We start from the raw sequence: 24,213 nt of genomic DNA on the forward strand, positions 1-24,213 counted from the left end.
CCCCCACCAAACTATTATTTTAGTGTATTTAATACATATCCCCAAAAAAACCACAGCTGCCAACTCATGCAAACAACAAAGCAATGCCAGGTTGTAATCATATTAATTTGCTTGCATGTTACATCCCTGTCCCCAATCCTTCATCTGCTTATTTTTTTGTTTTGTTTTTTAAATAGAGTGTGTACCCTCTGGAGCAGCGATTTGCTCTTTAACTGTGTTTGGGGCTGTGAGGGATGTTGCACAATCTAGATTTTAGCTCAGCCATGAAAAACCATGGACCGTCTGACCCTCTGTTTCTTCTGCTTTCCAAATCAGACACGTTACTTCGGTCAATCACAACGAACCTGGCAATATTCATATGTTTCTTTCTCTCTACATTTTTATAATGAAAGACATGCTCATGTAAAATGGTATTTAATAAAATAATACTTTAGCAATAATACTTGCAATATATTCAAAAGCTTTAATTTTTTCCACTCTCAGAAACAGGCATAACGCTTCTTTTGGTGCTGTTGCTCATTGTCAAGAAGACAGTCTTCACCAGTTACACTTTAAATGCAACCACAAATAGCAATCCTTTCTTTTGTTATAACAGATCAATGGTCACTAATTGGAAACTCTTTCAAATATTTTTTTCCCTCTGTTCATTTCTAATCTAATCTAATTTTAAAATTAAACTAAGAAAGCACACTGTTATTTCTAATGGGAGTCTTTCCTACCAGTGAGACTTTTGGGCATTATGCTATTTCTTTTAATATTTTATTAAAAAAAAAGAAAAACCCAGGCAAAAAGCATTGCAGAGACTGCTGTTTTGCCAGACTAACTGTCAGACTCTAAGATGCTGATTCTGCTATAACTGGGCACAGGGGTCTGCCGCTAAGGAACACATCGCAAGATTGAGGCCTAACTGGGATCTTCTGTTTAATGTTCTTCTCTCTGTAGCACTCATGTGTCTTTCAATTTAAGAATTCCTTTTTAGAGTCCCTGGTCACCTTTGATTTGTTGTTGTTGTTGTTGTTAATTTCATAGAATCATAGAATATCAGGGTTGGAAGGGACCTCAGGAGGTCATCTAGTCCAACCCCCTACTCAAAGCAGGACCAATCCCCAACTAAATCATCCCAGCCAGGGCTTTGTCAAGCCTGACCTTAAAAATATCTAAGGAAGGAGATTCCACCACCTCCCTAGGGAACGCATTCCAGTGTTTCACCACTCTCCTTTCACCCTTTGATAGTTGAAAGCAGCTATCAAATCCCCCCTCATTCTTCTCTTCTGCAGACTAAACAATCCCAGTTCCCTCAGCCTCTCTTCATAAGTCATGTGTTCCAGTCCCCGAATCATTTTTGTTGCCCTTAGCTGGACTCTTTCCAATTTTTCCACATCCTTCTTGTAGTGTGGGGCCCAAACTGGACACAGTACTCCAGATGAGGCCTCACCAATGTCGAATAGAGGGGAACGATCACATCTCTCGATCTGCTGGCAGTGCCCCTACATATACATCCCAAAATGTCATTGGCCTTCTTGGCAACAAGGGCACATTGTTGACTCATATCCAGCTTCTCGTCCACTGTAACTCCTAGGTCCTTTTCTGCAGAACTGCTGCCGAGACATTCGGTCCCTAGTCTATAGCGGTGCATGGGATTCTTCCGTCCTAAGTGCAGGACTCTGCATTTGTCCTTGTTGAACCTCATCAGATTTCTTTTGGCCCAATCCTCCACTTTGTCTAGGTCCCTCTGTATCCTATCCCTACCCTCCAGCGTATCTACCTCTCCTCCCAGTTTACTGTCATCTGCAAACTTGCTGAGGGTGCAATCCACACCATCCTCCAGATCATTTATGAAGATATTGAACAAAACCGGCCCGAGGACAGACCATGAGTCTTCAACTGAGTCTTCTGTAATATTTTAGGGTGGGATTTTCAAATGTGTCTAATTGACTTAGAAGTACCAGTCTAGAGTTATGCTTCTAAGTCACATCCCTAGCTTTCTGCCTTAAAGGGGATAGGCTAATGTTATTTTAAAAAAAACTCAAACAGGGACAAATCCAGCTCTGGTATAAAACACGGGAAATTACAATGATTTAGGATGAGTTCAGATGTCTTTATATTAGGACAGACTGTGGCTTCAAATCTTTTGTTTACAGGAGTTCTTAGGACTGAACTAACTGTAAGTTTGACGCTCTCTGTAAAAAGATAAACATAGGAGAATCTTTCGCATTGTAACAAATACCATTAATGAAATATTAAAATTTCTTAGCTCTAACATGATTTTTCAGCTTATGTGGCAGTAGTGACATACGTCTCCTACTTAGAACTTCAGTCCCCAACCTGAAAAATGAAAAGGAGATTGGAGACTGGTTCAAAAAAATAAATATCTAAAATTAATGTAAATAGGACAAAAAAGTGTGATCATTTGCTCAAAAGTCTATTTCACTCAATATCAAGAGATCAAAAAATCTGAGCTGGGATAGGAATAAGAAACATAAGTTGTAAAGTAGACACGTAACTAAGAATTAAACCAAAATAGAACAAAAGACAACATGGGAAATGGAGAAAATAGGCAATGTGCAAACAAACAAGTAACAGTTGGAACATATACTAATTTTACCCAACTCATAGAATTCAGAGGACTAAATAATGCACAATTTTTTGGCAGTTTGTTTTGTTTTAAGCTTCTCACAAGAGTATAGAATGCTTTTGGGGAGGGGGGATTACAGTCTTTGTCCTCAACTGTTTCAGGTATTGATTGTTCAGAGCCAGACAAACTGGGAGTGTTCATTTCTAAAACAAACATGACCAGTAAATTGGATGCCCATCAAAGGCTACAAAAATTCATTCTCTTTCTGAAAAGGTAATAAAATGCAAACAGTGATGTAGCACACTTGAGATCAAGGAGGGAAATGATCACACATAAGCACAATATTGTGACATGAATATGCATCTTCCTGTGATTTTTAGCATGTAATTTATAAGAGATTGGTCGTCACCCATTTCTAGATCCCTGGCCCTATCTTCCTTTCCAGTAAGATGCATGCAGCTGGTGTCAGTGTTTGCCTTCTGCTGAGCTTTTGCCACTATCGGAGAGGCAAGTTGTCTCAGAAAGGTGAGCTTCTCTTTACACTATCTCTCTGAGTTATATTTTATTTTACATGATTAAAATAGTGTAAATTCATGGACTTTCAAACTTTTTCACGGTGTGCACCACATTTCAATAGACAGCTTGTCTCATGGGCAACTTCCTTCATATTCACAATCATATAACATTCCTGTATAAGCCACAGCAAATATATCCATGGAAAGATGGTATAAATCAATGGGCATTTTATCATTGACTTCAAGGAGAGCAGAATTAGGTTAGCGCTCTGTGCTTTTCAAAATCCCACCCTTAACATATATTTGTCTTACAAAGGAATACTTAGTGGATGAAAATAAGGAAAAGAAGCCAATGCCCTGTGACCAGACAGTTCTCAATGGAGCACCAACAACTTCTCCATGAACCACCAGTTCAGTCTGGGAACCATTGGTTTATTCTTCAACCTCTCCTTCTTTACGTCAGAGATTCTGACTTTTTCCACACTTTGCTGGACTTCAGCACTTTATGGGTGCTTTACAACACAGTGTGTCCCTCTGACATGGAGTAACTGTAAGTTCTGTCTGAAGATACAAGTTTAGTGAGTCTGACTGTCAGTCACAGAAGTTGTGTAATAAAAGGTATCTTCCAAAAAGTAAAGTAGCATTGGTAATTCCTTGTAGAGTCTTGTATTAAAATAATTTGTTGTTTAAAAAAGATCTACAATGAGTGGTTGTTACAAAGTGGGCATATGATACTAGGTAAACCCTGTTTCAAGGAAATGCTTTAAAGTTAACAAAATAAGCAGTTTTCAACAGTCCATTTTAGTTTTTAAGACAGAATATTTAAACATGTTGTACGGGGAGACTTTGGCAAACCAGTAAAGTGCCTGAAACCACTATGGATTATTGCTAAAAACAGCCAAGTCAGCAGGCTGTAAATTAGCCAAGTCAGCAGGCTTAGCTTAACCAAGGCGGGGGGGGGGGGGTGCCACAGAAAGGGCAGCTTGACCCCACATCCTTCCTGATAAGAATTGTGTTGATGTTGCTCATACATACATCTTAGAAGAGCAGAATGTGTATTGGGGCCTCAAGACTGCAAACTCTGGAAAAACCCACACCTGGTTAATTGATAATCAGAAGGAACCTCTGGGTTGACTATTGAAACTGCTTACTTAACAAGTTTGCTTTAAGGGACATGTCATTCTATTACTAATGTATAAATAAGGGGAAAAAGTTTGAGGGAGGGGGACTCTTCAGGACTGGACTCTCCCTCTGGATGCATCTTGTGTTCCTCACTAGCAGACGGGCTGCCGCCGTGCCACTCGAGAGCCACACTCAGCTTTGGTAATTATCAAGGGTTGGGGATGTTTTACTAACCTGTTGCAGACATGTGTATAAGTGCTTGAGACTAAGTAAAGTTTAGCTTTAAGTGAAAGCACTCTTGTGTTGTCCTGTTTGTGCCAGCCATCTAGCGGTTGGACGGTCGTGTCTCCCCTGATTTATTTCCTGACACCACCTCACACAGAGTAAAAGTTAGCAAGAGCTTTGGGTTGAAAGAACCCCGGATAACAATGTGGCATGTCCTTTGTGTTTCATACCCCATTAACCACTAAGATATTGACAAATCTTTGTTTTCTGATTATGTGAGGGTTTGATCCTTTGCCATCTGACACATCTTTACTCTCTCGATGATTAGTGATAATGTTAATGAGCCTATGACTTGCTCGTCAATATTTTTTATAATTTTAATCAATTGAGAAGGAACAGATACTATTATGATAAACATAAGGAGTGGCAACACCCTTCCAGTTATTATGTGTTGAGGCTCAGATAAAATAGACTGAACTCATTGAAGTTAGAAAGAGAGAAGTTGATGTGTTCATGATTACACAGAAAGTTTACTCCTGAAAATCATGGTTAGATGATGCCATGCTCAATGTTAGATATGCTGCAGCTGAATCAGCGATGGTACAGATTTATATAGAATATATAAGCACATTATTTGCACTTATGTGATGAGGATTCTTTAATACTGATCCTTCAATCATATTTATTTGTATAAATTCAAGAACTTGTGGATGGATGGATCTGCCTTAGCGAACATGCAATTGTGCAGTGGAAGTTACAAAGATGAAAAAGAAATAATCAATATATCAGTGGACTTCTACCATGCAGCTTTAAGTTTGACTAAATACTAGAATTTAATGCAAGTATTGATATATAATGAACATTTAAATACTATGACTATGTCAGACAAATTTCCACTGAAGCTAACATATCCTAGATCAGCTCTCTGTGTGTAATTATGCATAGACAGCAAAATATTTAGATCACAGTCTAATGATGATTAAAGTGAATCAATGAGCAATAAATGCAGTAGAGGTTGCATGAACCACCACTGGCCATTAGAGTAATAAAATCTGGAGTTTCTTTGTCTCCTTGCCTCTGTCTGGTTCTCTTTCCTTTTACTGTTCCTTTCTACTTATCATAAATTCAATGCCTATTGATTAATTTTGCCTGAATAACCACCTGTCGGTAAAGGTACCATCGCGTCCCACACTAGAGTAGATTTAGCTTTCTTCTTTCGTGATTAATATGTTGTAGTTCCTTCCTGCCCCCCAGAACTCATTGAAAGGTGAAGTGTATGTATAATGCTGCTTTAATTGCTTACCATAAGCACAGAAAATGAAGTTTGCATAAACGGATGATCTATAAACAGAAGCTGTTCATTCAGTATTTGGGCAAAACTCATGATCAGATCAGGAGGAGTTTTGCCTCTGTGGGAAGAAATGTTTATATTTCATGCTGCCCAGGGAGTGCCTTGCTGAATTGAAGCCCTGAAGAAAGAAAAGGGGAGAGATTCTGGAAACCTGTTTTCCCATCTTGTGATAAAGTCCACAAAAGGGAGAAGAACATTTTGTCTAAATAGATATTTCTATAGGAAAATGACAGTTTTGGGGGGTTTTATTTGGAAAAAACCCAAAGAAACCATTTTTGAAAGTTCAATAAAAACATTTTCAATGCTAACTTTTAAGCTTTATGATGAAATTTTCATGGGGAACATCGGTTTCCCAACAACATGGAATTTGGTAGGATCTGAGCTGCACAACAGTGAATGTTGTAATTATCCCAGACCCAGAATGGTTATTCTGTTATAATATCCCAGAATGGTTATTCAGAAACCATTCTGAGGACAAAACCCTAGGTATGTTATGCTAAAAATTAAATTTTGAAAGAAAAAACTGAATGTGATTGTGGCAATTACAAACAGTGCCTTTTTTAAACAAAGCACATTCTCGGTCACTTTTCCCAAATTAGTTTTGGTCTAACATCAAATGTCAGCTCAATGTCCATTAAGAAACAAGTTGTGTAATAATCAAGGATAACATAGGACTGAAGCATCTGCACTTAAAGCTTCTGGATTTCAATTAACTAATTAAAAAACACTTGTCAATGAAAAAGAAGGGGCCTTTTCAATTGGATTGTGTGTGTGCTAATCAATACCTTATTATCTTTAGCCACAATAGCCTGTTCCTGGTACTTGTACCACAGAAAAATAATCACAGTGGAGTAGACAACACCTTGAACACAATGTGCTCAGCTGGAGCTTGAGAAATTTAAGAATTGTATATTAGTGAAAAATACAGGCAAGACAGACAACCTAGAAATAAGGAGAGACAGACAGATATCTGGAAAGAGATAATAGATGATCTTTCTCTCTTATCCCAGAGCATCTTTGCAGACAGAAAGAGCAGTAGAGTGTCACCACTCATTCTTGTCCATGGCTTGTCCTGTCCTCTCCTGTCCATCAGATACTACTCAATAAAAATGAGACAAACAAGCATACTTGTTTCTGATCAGAAACAACTCTGGGTTTCAGAGTAACAGCTGTGTTAGTCCGTATTCGCAAAAAGAAAAGGAGTACTTGTGGCACATTAGAGACTAACCAATTTATTTGAGCATAAGCTTTCATGAGCTACAGCTCACTTCATCAGATGCAGTGAGCTACAGCTCACGAAAGCTTATGCTCAAATAAATTGGTTAGTCTCTAAGGTGCCACAAGTACTCCTTTTCTTTTTGCGAACTCTGGGTTTGTTGGCTTTGGTATTATCCATGATCCAGTAGAGTGATTAATTTAGAAATTATTCCTATTTCTCATTTTCAGTTATGTGTCTTGGGTCTGAGAAATGACCAGTGTACTAAATGGTTTATATTTAGAGACATATTTGAAAATTCTGTAGAAGCTAGTGACTTAATAGTGGAGAAAATGGAAGGACAGACCTGGTGGAGTCATTGGTAGCAAAAATTAAAAGCTTTTGTATAGAGTCCTAGGCACATTGCATCTCCTTGATGTGCTCAGGAATGTCAACTGCACTCCTATTAACATTAATATGGAGTGCTGAATGAAAACGAAGGGGAAATATGTCAGAAAGGTTGACTTAGTCACTAAATCTAAAGCTAAATTACAACTGTGTTTTTTCTGTTTCACCTTTTAACAGAAAGATGTGTTTATCTTAATAATTCTCAGTTTATATTATGTAACATGTTTTATGAAACCATAAAAAAAGATCTGCTATATATAAACCTAGCCTAGTGTATTTTAGAAGGATCATTTTAACTGCTATAGTGTATATTTCTTTATGGAGAATATATATAAAGTAGGGGTCCTGATATCATAATGATAATGATAGAATATCAGGGTTGGAAGGGACCTCAGGAGGTCATCTAGTCCAACCCCCTGCTCAAAGCAGGACCAATCCCCAAGTTTTGCCCCAGATCCCTAAATGGTCACCTCAAGGATTGAACTCACAACCCTGGGTTTAGCAGGCCAATGCTCAAACCACTGAGCTATCTCTCCCCCACATAATGTGAAATCTCAGGTAATCACAGCACATGCTAGAGTAGCACCAAAGTGCCAGATCTTTGCTTTGAGTCTAGTCCAGGGCAGGCTGTGATAACCAGAGACATGCTCGGTCAAGTCATTTGTTTTGCTCTTGTCCCATTCCTCTTCTCATTTCCTTTCTGATCCTTACTGCATATTTTTTATTATGATTATTCCTGGATATGGCACAGTCACTCACTGTCTTTAAAGACAGTGCACCAGACTCCTAAACAGCTGCTGTTCCCATGACTCAATATTTTCCCAGCTTCAATCCTGTTCCATTGCTGACACAACCCTGATAAAAGCACTCGGTGGTGGTAGTGGTGGTGGTGATGATGAGCACTGTGATAGCTGCACAGCAGACATTGGACCCACAGTCCATTTTTTGGCAGTTAATTAGCAGCTCTGCTATACACATACACAAAAGGGAAAGTTTTAATTAGGCTCGTAAAGGAAGCTGGAAAAATTGGCCAGGAAAGTAGCTTCTCTGTGCATATAAGTGTAGGGTAAACTTAATTATAGCCAATAGAGAGAGAGTGATGCTAAAACCTAACTGTACTGCAGGAGGTTAAGAAACGGGCTGTGTGACTGTGACCCTAAAACAACCCCAATGCCAGATGGCATTAGTAACTCACCCCTAATACTGGCGGATTGTGTAGATGAGATGAAAAGTGACATATATACTTAAATTGCCCCAGATCCCTAAATGGCCCCCTCAAGGATTGAACTCACATACATGAGATCACTTTCTTCCTGCATGTAGCATTTGATACAAATCTACAGACATTTGCAGAGAAACAAAATGGAGTTGAGAAGCCAGGAGGGTGAGAAATAGCTTAAATGAATCTTAACCACAGAGCCATATTCTGATCACAGTTATTAGAAGCTAGCACATGTGCTTGCCAGAATACTTGGGGAAATTCTGAGCATAAACTAGAGGAGCCCAAAGGCAGCTTCAACTTGTTTGACCATTACTAGTGATATATCAATACATGATGGATGGGGGATAGACCCTGGCAGCATTAGAGGGTTGTGTTTTCACATGGATAAACTGTCTGACTGATTTCTTAATTGTCTAAGGCCAGGATTGGCAACTTTTGGCACACGGCCCTTCAGGGAAATCCGGTGACAGGCTGGGATGGTTTGTTTAGTTGCAGCGTCCACAAGTTCTGCCTATTGCAACTCCCACTGGCCGCAGTTTGCCATTCCAGGCCAATGGGGTCTGCAGGAAGTGTCATCTAGCACATCCCTCAGCCCAAGCCCCTTCCCACAGCCCCCATTGGCCTGGACCAGCAAACCATGGCCAGTGGGAGCTGTGATCTGCCAAACCTCCGGACGCTGCAGGTAAACAAACTGTCCCGGCCTGCTAGCAGATTTCCCTGACAGGCCGTGTGCCAAAGATTGCCAATCCCTGCTATAAGGCAAACCCAGGCTTTTCTTCAGAATTTTGGTCCAATAGTTGTTACAACAAAAATTTGTGCTCAGGGAAAACCAAAATGTCTGATCCATTAAATCACTGTAAATCTAGAGTGATGCTATTGACTGCAATCCAGCTGTTCTAGATTTACAGCGGTGCAGGTCTGTAGTGACATAACAGAGATCAGAACCTGGTACAATATAAAAATGTGCAAGAAGAATTCCATTCTGTACTCTTGCTTGTATTCCTCTGTGATCTGTGTACACTCACATTGGTCAATGTAATTTAGCATTCAAACACTGAAGTCACTGGAAAGACTTTCCAATGGCAGTGAGTAACTGCTCATTTTAATAGAGTTATTTCTAATTTAGATCATTTGAGAACAGAATGAGGGTCAACATATTTTTTCTATTTTATTTGTATTTTGTGGGTCAGATCCTCAAATGGTGAAAATCTGATTTCCACTACATGAATATTTGTAAGCATGGTGAAGTGCTAGAAAGCAGTGGCCAAAATACAGTTAATAGTTTATAGTATGTAGTGTACTGTAATGGAAAGGTTTATACAGGCATGTTGTAAAATCAGATTTATTCTTAGCCAAAACAAATAATACACAATACTTTTAAATTTTAAACAAGTCAGTTATAAATATGCAAAGTGCTTTTGATTATGAGACCTGGATAACTTCCAGCTCAATAACATTTTAACATTATTGTTCTAAGTAGCCATAAAAATAGATGAAATCTGGAATGTTTATTTTAAGACTTTGGTTTCCAGTCAGTTTTAAATTCTCAGAATTTAGCTTTCAAAAAACTCTTATGACCCAAGTAGCAGTGTTCTATTACTCTTTGATTACACAGATCTCTAACAAGTGGTGCTGCACTGAGCTTCATTTAATACACATTGTGGTTACTGACAGCTTCAGCCTCAAAACTATGAAGGTTCTGAACCTGGTCCGGAGCCTGGTCCCAATGAAATTAACAGCAAGACTTTCTTTGATTTAACAGGAGGAGAGACAAGAAAGAGGAGTTTTGAACCTAATTACAAAGAAAGATAAGTGTGAACTAGAAAAAGAAAAAAAACAACAACAATAACCTTCTTATGTAGCATCTCCGTTATTGGAGGTTTGGATTGATGGTAGCCGATACTGTACGATACCCTGCTAATCTTTGTGGCTGAATAATCCTTTTGATCCACCCAGCTCTACATTTCTTCCATTCTCATTGTCCACACACAATCTTATTTTTCTGCCTCATGTTCTTCTCTCGTCAATTTTCTCTTCCAGTACCCATAAGCATGCATCGTTCACTGAACTTGTTTAAATATGGCCTGCAAATCAAATCCCTCTTTTCATAAGATCTGACTAGCATTTGCAGAGTTCCAATAATCTCCAATACTTTTTCATTAGTTATGGGATCTATAATTTCCAGAATTCTATAATACCACAATTTGAAGGACTTTTTTTTTTAAATCATCAATTGTTTGAGTGTCCATGTTTCACAGCCATAATTTAACACAGAGCAAATGTAATTTTAAGTGCTGGAATTTAGTTTTCAATTTTTTGTCCCTTCTCATCAGATGTTTGATCTTCCAGGATGTCTTTCATTCTTGCTATTCTAGTGCTGACTACAATATCTGATCTTTCATCTTCTGTAATGATACTTCCTAAGTAGCACTAAGAGCAATCTTAGCTGTCTGTAAACCAGGTCTTTAAATACACAGCATTCCACTCCTTTGAAAATATTAAATAATGTATAGCTTATGAAAGTTTCCAGAGACTAATGTCTTCTCTTTAGCCTAAGATGTCTAGTGCAGATGGTTTCAGAAAAAGCTTCTCCACATCACCCTGTTGATGTAACTGCAACTAGGCTAAGTGGGATGGGGAGGTGTTTCGATCTCATTGCCCATTTTGCCCTTGGTTTCTCTGCTGAAAACAGTGGTATAAATTAATTGCAAAGTGTTGTGTAATGTAGACCCTCATTCATTAGGAATTAGACTATCAGATCATTTCCAATTGACTACTGACTAGAGAGTTCATTTCTAATGGCTGATAAATCCCAAGCCATTCATGTAGTATCCATAGCTGCTGCTGTCACTCAAATTAAAAATATTGGCTCAAAAAAAATCACCAGTCTGCTTCAGTTTAAGAACCATATTCTTTATAATCTTAGGGCCAACATATGGTTTTGCCACAATGGGTGAACTAAGGAAGGAGTCCCATGAGAAAGCAAGGCTCTTACCATGATTCAGGTACACTATCTCCATTTTCCCCTGAACCTTTAACGGTGCTTCTCTGAGTCTTTTATCTCAGTATCCTGCTGTGCACTTCCAGTGGCTATTCCACCTTGCTTTTTTTAAGCACTGAGAATTTCCCAATGTTCATTCAAAGGGAGACCCTCACATCTAAATCACTTGAAGCTCTATGATTGGCCAAAAAGTGATCAGACACCTAAGAAGTGTCCTGATACTGGATGAAAGTGTCTTGGATGAAATTAATTCTCTTTAAATACTGGAAATGAAAAAAACCCAATATAGTGCAAGGAAAATATCAGACACTTTTAGCTTCAGTGGAGTGAAATATAGTAATGAGAACATTTAGTTTTCACTGTACCAACTAGGAGAGTGAACGGCTGGATAGGGCACCTTGAAAGGCAATAAAAGCAAATTAGCTGATGAAATTACTTTCTGTAGTATGCTATACAACTTTTTTTCCAGCAGTAAGTCTATGTTAGGAAAGAAAGAATGACAGAAAAAAGAAATTAATCCTGTATTTTACCGAACTGAGAAAAATTCCTGTTATAGAACAGATGCATCTGAATGAAAGCTGCTACTTCTCCCTGCATACGCTTCCTTTTTCCATCCAGAAGATTCTACACTCTCCTCCACATCTCAAACATCCAGCAGAGTGAGCATATTGTCTATACAGTTTGGATGCTTGGAGTTGAATCACATTCTGATTGTTAAAAAGGTTAAAAGATTCATAAGGATCAAAGTTATTGTGTAGGAACTTTTCTCCCTGCTCTCCAGTTCTCATGCAGGGATTTATGCTCCCTTAGTTTCTTGCAACATCGTGTGTCGTAGAAGGTAACATCTCAGCAGGGTTAGTCCAGACTACATTACTAGAAGGAGTATAATCGCATGCTTTATAAAGTTTAGTTTCAGGATTGGATCCTCAGCTAATGTAAATCGGCATAGCTTTGTTGAAGACAATGGACCTATGGCAATTTATGCCAGATGATGTTCTGGCTTTGTGTCTATACAAATTTGCAGAATGTGGGCTGACAGCATCACCACCATACAAATTAAGACATTTTTCATCCTTTCCACTATTAATTGTGGAAAGACACACAAATGATTCCTCTTGATTTTAAGACCTAGTAAAGCCTATTTTTCTACCCAAGAAGATAATATATCTATATGAACTATATTGTATATAGATGCCCCATGAAGTAAGTGAGGAAACCCCTGAGTAAACTACACTCGTATACAAACATACAGGCAGTACCATTTCAGGTTGGGGAGGGGGAAGGGGGAGTAAAACCTTCCTTCAAGTGAGACTACGTGTATCATTTTTTACTTCTGCGCCTAGCCCAGTGTCAACACTGAAGACAATGTCATGTATAACTGGTCATATTATAGAATCTGTCCATGTTGCAAATTTTCGTATTGTGTCAAACTATTCATCACAATTTGGAGGAACACAGGGACAACTATGATGGAAAGGACAGAAAAAACAAAACAGGAAGAACTGAGACTGCCATTGAGAAGTTATTTAATTCTGCCTGTGGAATGGCAATAGCTTCAAAATTTTAAGCCTCAGGATGGTGGTCATCTTGTACTTGTAGTAAATTGATTGATCTCACATAGAATCTAGAAGCCCAACATTTTCAGCCCTGGTGTGACTCAGTTGCCATGCTGTTCAGAAAGTAAATCTGCTCAATGTACAGATCTGACCCAATGCATATGAAACAAAAGTCAAGCAGGCAGCTTTTCTTGTGATCTACTGGTAACAGGACTCTAGCAAAATTGTTCCATTGCAAGCACCTCTCTTTTGAATTTATGTCGGGGGGGGGGGTAGATGAGACTTCTAGTACTTTAGATTTCCAATGGGGGATACATGTACACCCTTATCTATACTTGTATGCAACACCTAGGCTTTAAAGTTGTATTATGCATTGATTAACCAATACTGTGACTTCAAGTGCTGAGCATGTCTGTCTGAGCCTATTTAGCCGATTTGATGATCTCCCACTTTCTAGGTCTTTCCTCCTGCAGAGGAGTGCACTTGGTCTTGCCCTCTCATGACTTAATTTGGTAGAGAGTTTCTCATCTAGCATCCCCTGCTGACAGCCATTCTGACCCTATGGTGGTTTGTCTCTTTTTGTGACTCGGCCCTTTGTCCAGGTCACTTTTAGTCCCATCCTTCTAGGATAACTGAAAATCCAACAAAACTTTAGTCCCACAGCCTCAAACTAGGCTTTTAGCCCAAGTGCTAACTCAGTAGTCCTCTAACCCCTGGTCTCTAGGTCTCCACACCACTGTTTGTAGGGGCCAGTAGGTGAACCCAGGTCCTCCCTCTTCTCCGTGTTCTAGCCCAGGGAACCTGTAATAAGCAGGCAAGTGTACCTAAACAGTTCCCCCAATTCTTCCCATCTCAGCCTATCTGCAGGCCTTTATCACCAGCTCCTTCCTGGGCTCACTGTGTACCTGCATTCCTCTAAGGCTCCACCCTTCTTTCAGGGTCATGGCTTGCAGGATTCTTCTCTAGAGTTCTCCAAGAAATACTAAATCAAAAGTACAAACTTAAACCACTTCTGCCCTTCATGGGTGTGAACTGAAGTTCACTACATTTCCATAATACGCTACTACTCAAATGAACACCAACATCAGAGGGTTGCCGCCCTAATGTTTTGTCCGTTTTGAGACCCACCACAGGAACTAACTCCCCTTCTGTTGTTTTTTTTACCATTTCTCCTCTCTCCTGGCTTCTATCAGACCCTTCTCATCAAACAGGAACTCCCAATCTACTTTCTTAGGTCTCTTCCTTAACTCTGAGCTTTCTCAGTCCTTTAAAGGAAACCTCACTCCTTTTCAGGTGAATCTATTAACTAACCATAACACCTCTCCAAGTGCCACACATGGGTTAATTGTATTTTCAGGCTCCTATTAGGCCTTTCATTGTATCTCCTTACCAAATAACTCAAATTAAACTAACCATAAATGTTTTCATTCACTAGTTAATAAATACATACGCCAATAAATACAGCTCTAAAATTAAGGGGGTAGGGGAAATCTGTATATGTATACCAATTGCACCTACAATAAAATACATCTAATAAAAGTAATGATAAATAACTTTTTCGATTAGATACTGTTACTAAGTTTAATGTTCTTGGATGCTATTACAGTAAGAAATGCTAAATATTGAAACCTTCATCAAAATAGCTAATTCATGTATAAAGAGTGTAAACTTCATTTCATTGCTGCACCAGTAGTTCTCAATCCCACTGTGGAGAGAGACCAACTCTCAGAAAAAGAGAGCAGTTCACTCTCCATACCCATTGAAAGGCCTGGTAACAAAGGTCACAGATTCATGAGGAGATAAATGATTACCACCCAAATTATTATGTAACTTTTTAATCTGTACCCTAGATTCCTTTTAGATTCTAGGTGTAGTTGGTAATGACCTCTAAAGCCTCAAGTAGCCCTATCAAGGATGGGCGATCTCACCCGTTACCATTTATCCAAGCTGGTGAAAAGTTTTCCCATCAGAACTGTTAAACAAAAATAATTTTAGTAAAAAACCCTAATTTTTGTTAGTTTTTTTTTTGTTTTATGAAAAGTCAAAATCTTCTGTGGAAAATTTCACTAGAAACTAATTTGTTGAAATTTTCTCTAGGGGGGAAAAAACCCACCATTTTCTGATTAGTGCTACTCCCAAATGCAAAAATGGTGGTGCTAGTGTCCCATAGCAGAATTTTCTGGTTGGAGGGCCCCAAGCTTTGGAATTCACTCTTCATGCAAATCTACCTGAGATAAAAGGTTATGACTTTAGGTCAGTGCTCAAGTTGAACAGTCTTGCTGTATTCCTGCTTGTGTGTTAAACTGTATTTCAAGCACTTAGCAGCCAAGCCATTAGGCAGTCCTGAAGTTAACAGACAAACAATATTACTTTTGGACATTGTATTAATATTAACTGAATGCAAATTGGCAACCTAGATGCCAAAGGGTCCATAAACACATCGATGTTTTTTGTCATCCAGGAACCTGAGACTTTTTAAAATACAGTCCCAATATAATAAAAACTGGTATAATATTTAAGTCCCACTACAAGGGGACAACACTATTTCTTATAGATTTTCAATAATGTATCAGCTAATACTTTCTGAAAAGAAGTGTTGGTGCTGACCTAAAGTAATTCATGAACATACTTTACAATTTAAGGACATTTTCTGCTATATGTATCAATGTGCGTCACATCACCCCAGAGGCCTCTTTAACAGCTCTGTCAGTCTTCATACAAGATGTAGTGAAGATGTTGGTTCAAACATTTTAGATTCCAAAATTAAAGTAATTTATATTGAAAATATATGGTTGCTCTTCATACATGGAAAAATCTCAACACTGTGGTAACCTAAAGCAGCACACATGTGCATAGGAATTGGTGAAACATTCCCTCTGTACTATCAGTGTCTTGTAAAACCATATACCATATTGCAATCCCTCAGTTCAAATCAGCTGCTCACTTCCTGAGATTTGTCTGTATCACCTGAGGAAAGATCAAGCCTGACCTGTTCATCTAACGAAACACAGCTTTCACACACATACTCTAACAGAGCTTTTATAATACTTTAAAAAGTTGAAAAAAGGGATGAACAGCTATAGTTTGAAGCCAGCTGGTAACCATTTCACAGAAAGAGAGAATCTTTTATACTTACTGGCCATGTAGGCTACAGAGACATTAATGAGGATGGGCACCTTGGAATTACAACATACTGATGTTAACAAATGATCAATAAATAATGACGGGAAATAGTGTAGAACAGTACTTCATGCTCTGATTGACTAGGCATCTATGTGTTGACAGAGTTTATCTAGACATCATGGTGCCTTGATTATATCTGTGCAAACAACTGATTTTTCAGTTAAATGGCTGAACCAAAATCTAAAGGTATTTCAGGTCCAACAAAGTCTTGCATTTAGTTTGAGGTTTAAAACATTTTAAATATTAAAATTGAAGTACAATTTTAAGCAGTCATTTTAAATCAAAACATTTCATTCTGAAAACGTTGAAATTAAACACGGATTGTGTTTTCCACTGAAACTATTTGCCAGATTAAACATGAATTTGCAAAATATTTGGGTAGATCCAAATCTGCATTTTTCTGAGAAAAAAATTCTGGCCAAAAATTTCACTCAGCTGTAGCTTTGAAAGAACTCAAATCATAAGAAAGAGTGGCTATTTACTCCTGGGGGAATTCTGCACCACTGCACGTGCATCAAATTTATCTGTTGTCCACAGATTTCTTTGTTTACCCACAGAAAAATGACTGCTGATGGGAATCAAAGGGAAGCTGCAAGGGCAGTCACTTGCTCCCCCCTGCCAGCTGGGAACAGCTGGAGGAGACATAAATCATGTGGTGATGAGGGGGCTGTGTGCACGTGCGTGCGGAGATGTCCCTCTGGCTCACTATGGCGGTGTGCCCAGCATGGAGGGGCAGGGCTTCGGGATGTTTGGAGGTAAGTGAGAGGCAGGCTTTGTCCTTTCAGGCAGAGCATAATGTTGCAGTCTGCCTGCTTAGTTGTTCCTATTGTTGTTAGTGAATTCCCCCAGGAGCATAAAACAGGTATAAAAATTTTAAGGCTCCTTTACATTACATTTACATAAAGGAGACTTATTGAAAATGACAAAAAGGCCTTTTAAATGCTTATTGTACTTTAGGGATTAGAACTGGTCTGCTTTTTAGGACTGAAAAAAAAAATTCCTTCCAAGATGTGTTCCATGAACTGTTTACTACTGACATTTCTGAAGATAAGCATTAGCCAATATACATTGTGAGTTTGATTCCTCAAACACTCACTTGCTCTTCAGTTGCCTATGATGGAATAGTGAGCAAATGGCTGCATGTGTTTGTTGACTAATAACTAAAACTAAAGGGTCAAACGTAGCTACATTACTATTAGACAAAGGGGGTTTGGGGATTTTCACCAATGCTTTCTCATTCTCCATCCATTGTGTTTCAAATAAATTACCCAAATAACTGAAACTGGCATAATTATACTGCATTATTTTGACAAAAATGTCTAGAATTTTAAAATATTGTGCACAGAATTTATTTTTTTTCGTGCAGAATTACTCTAGCAGTAGCTGTTGAATGAGACTTCATTGGGGCCTGATTCAAAGCCCACTCAACTCAATGAAAAGACAGACATCAGTGGGGTTAAGATGAGGCTCTTAGTTGACCCAGACTAACATTTTTATTACTTTAACATTCTTATTTTGGGATAACAGTCGATATAAAACATCCTGAGGTGTGAATGCTTATGTCTGATAGAGCATAACATCCTGCAATGACGTAAAACAAATTAAGGCCCCCATTCTGCAAATGCAGCCACAGCCCTGACCCCATGCAGATCCCCAGGAAAGTTGAGGGCTCCATGAAGGCTGCAGGGTCCACTGCCAGGGATCTGTCTGCAGGATCATGGCCTCAGTGGCCACATACACCTTAGGAAAGAGAATGAGTTGGAGCCTAACCACGTCTCATAGCATATTAAAACCACGGCTATGAAAATAGTATAAAGGTGAGAACAAAAGTTAAAAAGTACTTATAGAAGGAAGTCAAGAAATACACATACAAAAAAAACAAGCAGGGCACAAAAGTTGTGTTAAAAATAAATTATAGGAGATTCCATGGAAGTGAAAGGGTACAATATGGTCTTTAAAGGTTTTATTAGAGTTGCACCTGGCAGCAGTAACTGTGATATACTTAGTGAATTTCTGGACTAATAATTTATTCGACAAACAATTCAGTTTCAGTTGACCTGAAACTATTCGTGAATATGACAGGTTTCAGAGTAACAGCTGTGTTAGTCTGTATTCGCAAAAAGAAAAGGAGTACTTGTGGCACCTTAGAGACTAACCAATTTATTTGAGCATAAGCTTTTGTGAGCTACAGCTCACTTTATCAGATGCATACTGTGGAAAGTGTAGAAGATCTTTTTATATACACACAAAGCATGAAAAAATACCTCCTCCCACCCCACTCTCCTGCTGGTGATAGCTTATCTAAGGTGATCACTCTCCTTACAGTGTATGATAATCAAGTTGGGCCATTCCTCAGGCCCTACGCTACCAGCACTCCCAGCTACCTTCGAGACACCACTGACTTCCTGAGGAAACTACAATCCATCGGTGATCTGCCTGATAACACCATCCTGGCCACTATGGATGTAGATCTACACCAACATTCCACACAAAGAACACTATCCCCGATAATGTCACAGCTAACCTGGTGGCTGAACTTTGTCCTTACCCATAACTATTTTACATTTGGGGACAATGTATACCTTCAGATCAGCAGCACTGCTATGGGTACCTGCATGGCCCCACAGTATGCCAACATTTTTATGGCTGACTTAGAACAACGCTTCCTCAGTTCTCATTCCCTAATGCCCCTACTCTACTTGCGCTATATTGATGACATCTTCATCATCTGGACTCATGGAAAAGAAGCCCTTGAGGAATTCCACCATGATTTCAACAATTTCCATCCCACCATCAACCTCAGCCTGGTCTAGTCCACACAAGAGATCCACTTCCTGGACACGACAGTGCTAATAAATGATGGTCACATAAACACCACCCTATACCGGAAACCTGCTGACTGCTATTCCTACCTACATGCCTCCAGCTTTCACCCTGACCACACCACACGATCCATCGTCTACAGCCAAGCTCTGCGATACAACCGCATTTGCTCCAACCCCTCAGACAGAGACAAACACCTACAAGATCTCTATCAAGCATTTTTACAACTACAATACCCACCTGCGGAAGTGAAGAAACAGATTGATAGAGCCAGAAGAGTTCCCAGAGTCACCTACTACAGGACAGGCCTAACAAAGAAAATAACAGAACGCCACTAGCCATCACCTTCAGCCCCCAACTAAAACCCCTCCAACGCATTATTAGGGATCTACAACCTATCCTGAAGGATGACCCAACACTCTCACAAATCTTGGGAGACAGGCCAGTCCTTGCCTACAGACAGCCCACCAACCTGAAGCAAATACTTACCAGCAACCACATACCACACAACAGAACCACTAACCCAGGAACCTATCCTTGCAACAAAGCCCATTGCCAACTGTGCCCACATATCTATTCAGGGGACACCATCACAGGGCCTAATAACATCAGCCACACTACCAGAGGCTCGTTCACTTGCACATCCACCAATGTGATATATGCTATCATGTGCCAGCAATGCCCCTCTGCCATGTACATTGGTCAAACTGGACAGTCTCTACGTAAAAGAATAAATGGACAAATCAGATGTCACGAATTATAACATTCATAAACCAGTCGGAGAACACTTCAATCTCTCTGGTCACGCGATTACAGACATGAAAGTTGCAATTCTTCAACAAAAAAATTTCAAATCCAGACTCCAGCGAGAAACCGTTGAATTGGAATTCATTTGCAAATTCATTTGCAAATTAACTTAGGCTTGAATAGAGACTGGGAGTGGCTAAGTCATTATGCAAGGTAACCTATTTCCCCTTGTTTTTTCCTCCCCCCCCCCAGATGTTCTTGTTAAACCCTGGATTTGTGCTGGAAATGGCCCAACTTGATTATCATACACATTGTAAGGAGAGTGATCACTTTAGATAAGCTATTACCAGCAGGAGAGTGGGGTGGGAGGAGGTATTTTTTCATGCTGTGTGCATATATAAAAAGATCTTTACACTTTCCACAGTATGCATCCGATGAAGTGAGCTGTAGCTCACGAAAACTTATGCTCAAATAAATTGGTTAGTCTCTAAGGTGCCACAAGTACTCCTTTTCTTTATTCATGAATATGACTCAGTTGAGATGCGGAAGAGCCAGGTTCCATTCTCTGTTATGGAACAGACTTGGTTTTGAGTTCTTCAGTTCAACAAAGTCTGAAAAATTTCACTCATTTAGACAAAAATTTCATTTATTGGAAGTGCCACCACCACAGCAAACCAAACCAAACTACAGATTGGCCCAGCTCTAGGTCTGCGGAGGGTAGGGTTTCCCAGGTTAGGATTCAAGTGGATATAGCTCTCCCAAATAGCGTTCAGTTTTTGGAAAGTAGAGCCCCCAGGTTAGGGTAAAAAGAAAAGGAGTACTTGTGGCACCTTAGAGACTAACCAATTTATTTGAGCATGAGCTTTCGTGAGCTACAGCTCACTTCATCAGATGCATACCGTGGAAACTGCAGCAGACTTTTCAGGTTAGGGTAAAAATTGCAGAGGGTAGGACTACCTGGACTAGGATCTGGGTTAAGATGTGAAGGCCTCCTGGGACTAGAGGTGCAGGTTTCAGGCTGCCTCACCAGATTAGGTTTATGGAAGATAAACATCCCTGGGTCAGGGTTAGTATTGTGCCATGTAGTGCTCCCCAAGGTAGGGTTAGGGTTGAGGAATGTAGAGCTCCATGGACTATGGTTATGGTTGAGGTGGCTAGGACTCCCTAATCTACTTTTAGGAGGCTGGTAGGTAGGGCTCTTGGGTTTATGGTTAGGTTTGGGGCAGGTAGGACTACTGGGACAAGGGTTACTCTTGTGATGGAAGGACTCTCTGTGCTAGAGTTAAGCAGTAAGGAAGGAATGGAGCATGGCTTCAACCCACAATATTCTGAGTAACAGTTAACACCCTGATGACCACTTTATAACAATATCGAGGCTTAAATCTCTGGAAGAGGGAGTTGTCTGCGTTCCTTTTATGAGCTCCCTATGTTCTAGGATGGGTGTAGATGTGTAAACAAACAAGTTGCACTAAAAACAGACCTTGATACTGTCACTGATTTCTCCTTCAAACAGGAAGCTGACCTGCAAGACACCTACATCTGAAAGGATGACACTCAGAATAGGCTTTAAACTAGCACTACTAGAGAAATACATATCCTGCTGAAAACAGATGTTTTCAATGTTTTTTCAGGCAAATATAAGCTAAAATCATTTTATTCTGTAACAAGACTAATCTAAGATTCCTAACAGTTTTTAATATTTTTAGTGGGTGTCTTATGAGACAACTGCTCTGTGAAATGCAGATCAAGAAAACTCATGATTCTTTTTTATGACTTCTATGCTCTATAAACTATGCTAAAACCACTAACTTATTTTGTTGTTTTCATTTCACAGTGCCTTCGTCTTCTACCTCCTGGAAACGATCAGAGCTAGAAATTCCAAACAATGAGAAAGTCTATCACAGCCAAGAAATGGAAGTGGAGATTTCATATTCTTGTAAGATTTCCCACCAAACTTTCCCACATTCAAGAGGTTGGGATTAGCAATGAGCCTGAAACAGAATTTCACTGTTAGAGCGAAAGTGGCCCTACAAGCAGCCCTTCTGTCAGTTTCCCTCTTCTGGTGGCCCCAGTGACTTTGGAGATATCACTAGCACTTGGCAGGGTCAATTTATTACAAAAGTCACAACCACAATCCTCCAGCATAGTCTGAACAGTACATTGAATATTTACCAACACAACAGCCCAGCAACACATCAGGTACATACCCAAGTGTCTAAATGGACTGAGACACACCAGAGAAGACTCTGGAGCCTCACCACAGCCCCACACCCTTACTTTCATCACCTATGGGGGCAGCCATATCCTCCTCATTAACCCAAGTTCAAGTGCCCCTGGACTGGAACAGGAGAGCTAGGCTCAATTTCCTTTTAGGGGCCAGCTACTTTACACCCAGAAATGCATGGAAGCTCAAGGTCCCTAAGCAAGTGATTGACTAAGCACAGAAGTAGTCCTGTTGATGCTTATAGTCAAGAACTTTGTTGAAATGGGGCCCATACCTATCTTTCTAAAGTGGCATGCTCTGGGTTGTGATAAATTGCTTTTCCTATATAGCAGCCTGACAATAAAATGCCTAATATCACGGCAATAAAATTCACTTAGCTTAATGGTCCTAGGAAACCTGAGCTCTGGTCCCTTTCAGGTATAAATATTCTGGAAGCATGGAATGCTAAGTGTCTCATGCTTGCTGCTCCTGGCCCCAGGGGGATACGGTTTCCATTTGTATCTAACAATTGGAAACATTTTTAAAGCTGCAGAAATAGTAAATTTGCTAATGTTATAGGGTAATTACAATTAGGACAGTCATAAATTATAGCTAATTTAAACATAAAAAGCATTTGGAATCTACAGACACATGGGTATTTGTCAGCGTTAAGCAGCATAGCTATTTTCCCATAACCTGCTGGGAGACCCCACATTCTCACTGACCTTTGCATGCAACCACCCCTTACAGAAAGCTGAACACACTTATGAGAAGCTATGGAAGCACCCTAGCTATTTAGTCACTATCATTTAACTCTAGTATTCTCATCCCAGTATTTATGCTTCTGCATTAGGAATAGTCAGCACACCCTGCCTAAAATAGCACAACTTTTGCAATATAAATCTATGCATTTGAATCCTAGTATTCAGGACCAGCTAAATGACCCTTTTTAGCTTCAAAATTATATGTTGTAAGTAGAAGCTGTATTTACTGAGAGTTTAGCATGTTCTTGAATGTGTTTTAAAATCATTCTATAAATGTCCTTAAGAGAAAAAAAAAAACAGTCATTGTGACCCTTCTGAAGACAATCAAGACCCAATCGATAGAGTTTGTTTATGCAGGTTTCAGAGGAACAGCCGTGTTAGTCTGTATTCGCAAAAAGAAAAGGAGTACTTGTGGCACCTTAGAGACTAACCAATTTATTTGAGCATGAGCTTTCGTGAGCTACAGCTCACTTCATCAGATGCATACCGTGGAAACTGCAGCAGACTTTATATACACACAGAGAATATGAAACAATACCTCCTCCCACCCAACTGTCCTGCTGGTAATAGCTTATCTAAAGTGATCAACAGGTAGGCCATTTCCAGCACAAATCCAGGTTTTCTCACCCTCCACCCCCCCCCCCACAAATTCACTCTCCTGCTGGTGCTAGCCCATCCAAAGTGACAACTCTTTACATAATCAAGTCGGGCTATTTCCTGCATAGATCCAGGTTTTCTCACATCCCCCCCACCCCCATACACACACAAACTCATAAACCAGTCGGAGAACACTTCAATCTCTCTGGTCACACAATCACAGACATGAAGGTCGCTATCTTAAAACAAAAAAACTTCAAATCCAGACTCCAGCGAGAAACTGCTGAATTGGAATTCATTTGCAAATTGGATACTATTAATTTAGGCTTAAATAGAGACTGGGAGTGGCTAAGTCATTATGCAAGGTAGGCTGTTTCCTCTTGTTTTTTCCTACCCCCCCCCCAGATGTTCTGGTTTAACTTGGATTTAAACTTGGAGAGTGGTCAGTTTAGATGAGCTATTACCAGCAGGAGAGTGAGCAATGATGGAAGATGTAATGTAGCATCCTTAAAACATCACCCTAAAGATTCAAGATATCCGATTCAATACTATAGATCAGAGGAAGTGCAGCATTTTGCCTTGGCTATGCAATTCAGATATTTATCACCATGTCATCTAACCCTATCATAATCTATACTACAGTTTCCACAGTTGCTGCCACCAGGATAGCTGTGTGGCTGGTGAAGCATTGCTGCAAAAAGTTTGCTAGTACAGGGGCAGACAGAA

General features: G+C 39.6%; 2 long non-coding RNA genes across 2 annotated transcripts in view; one reads left to right on the forward strand and one right to left on the reverse strand.

Annotated features, from left to right (window-relative positions):
• Positions 1-24,213, reverse strand: part of LOC125643082 (uncharacterized) — a 516,356-nt gene that overhangs the window by 444,627 nt on the left and 47,516 nt on the right. The gene's annotated exons all lie outside the window — the stretch shown is intronic.
• LOC142073266 (uncharacterized) overlaps positions 4,329-24,213 on the forward strand; it is a 33,876-nt gene continuing 13,991 nt past the window's right edge. The window contains exons 1-3 of the long non-coding RNA XR_012670067.1: positions 4,329-4,413; positions 16,911-17,108; positions 21,758-21,859. This is a non-coding gene — a long non-coding RNA (uncharacterized LOC142073266). The remainder of the gene's footprint in view (positions 4,414-16,910; positions 17,109-21,757; positions 21,860-24,213) is intronic.

This window comes from Caretta caretta, chromosome 9 (assembly GCF_965140235.1).
Source record: "Caretta caretta isolate rCarCar2 chromosome 9, rCarCar1.hap1, whole genome shotgun sequence".
NCBI classification, from domain to species: Eukaryota; Metazoa; Chordata; order Testudines; family Cheloniidae; genus Caretta; species Caretta caretta.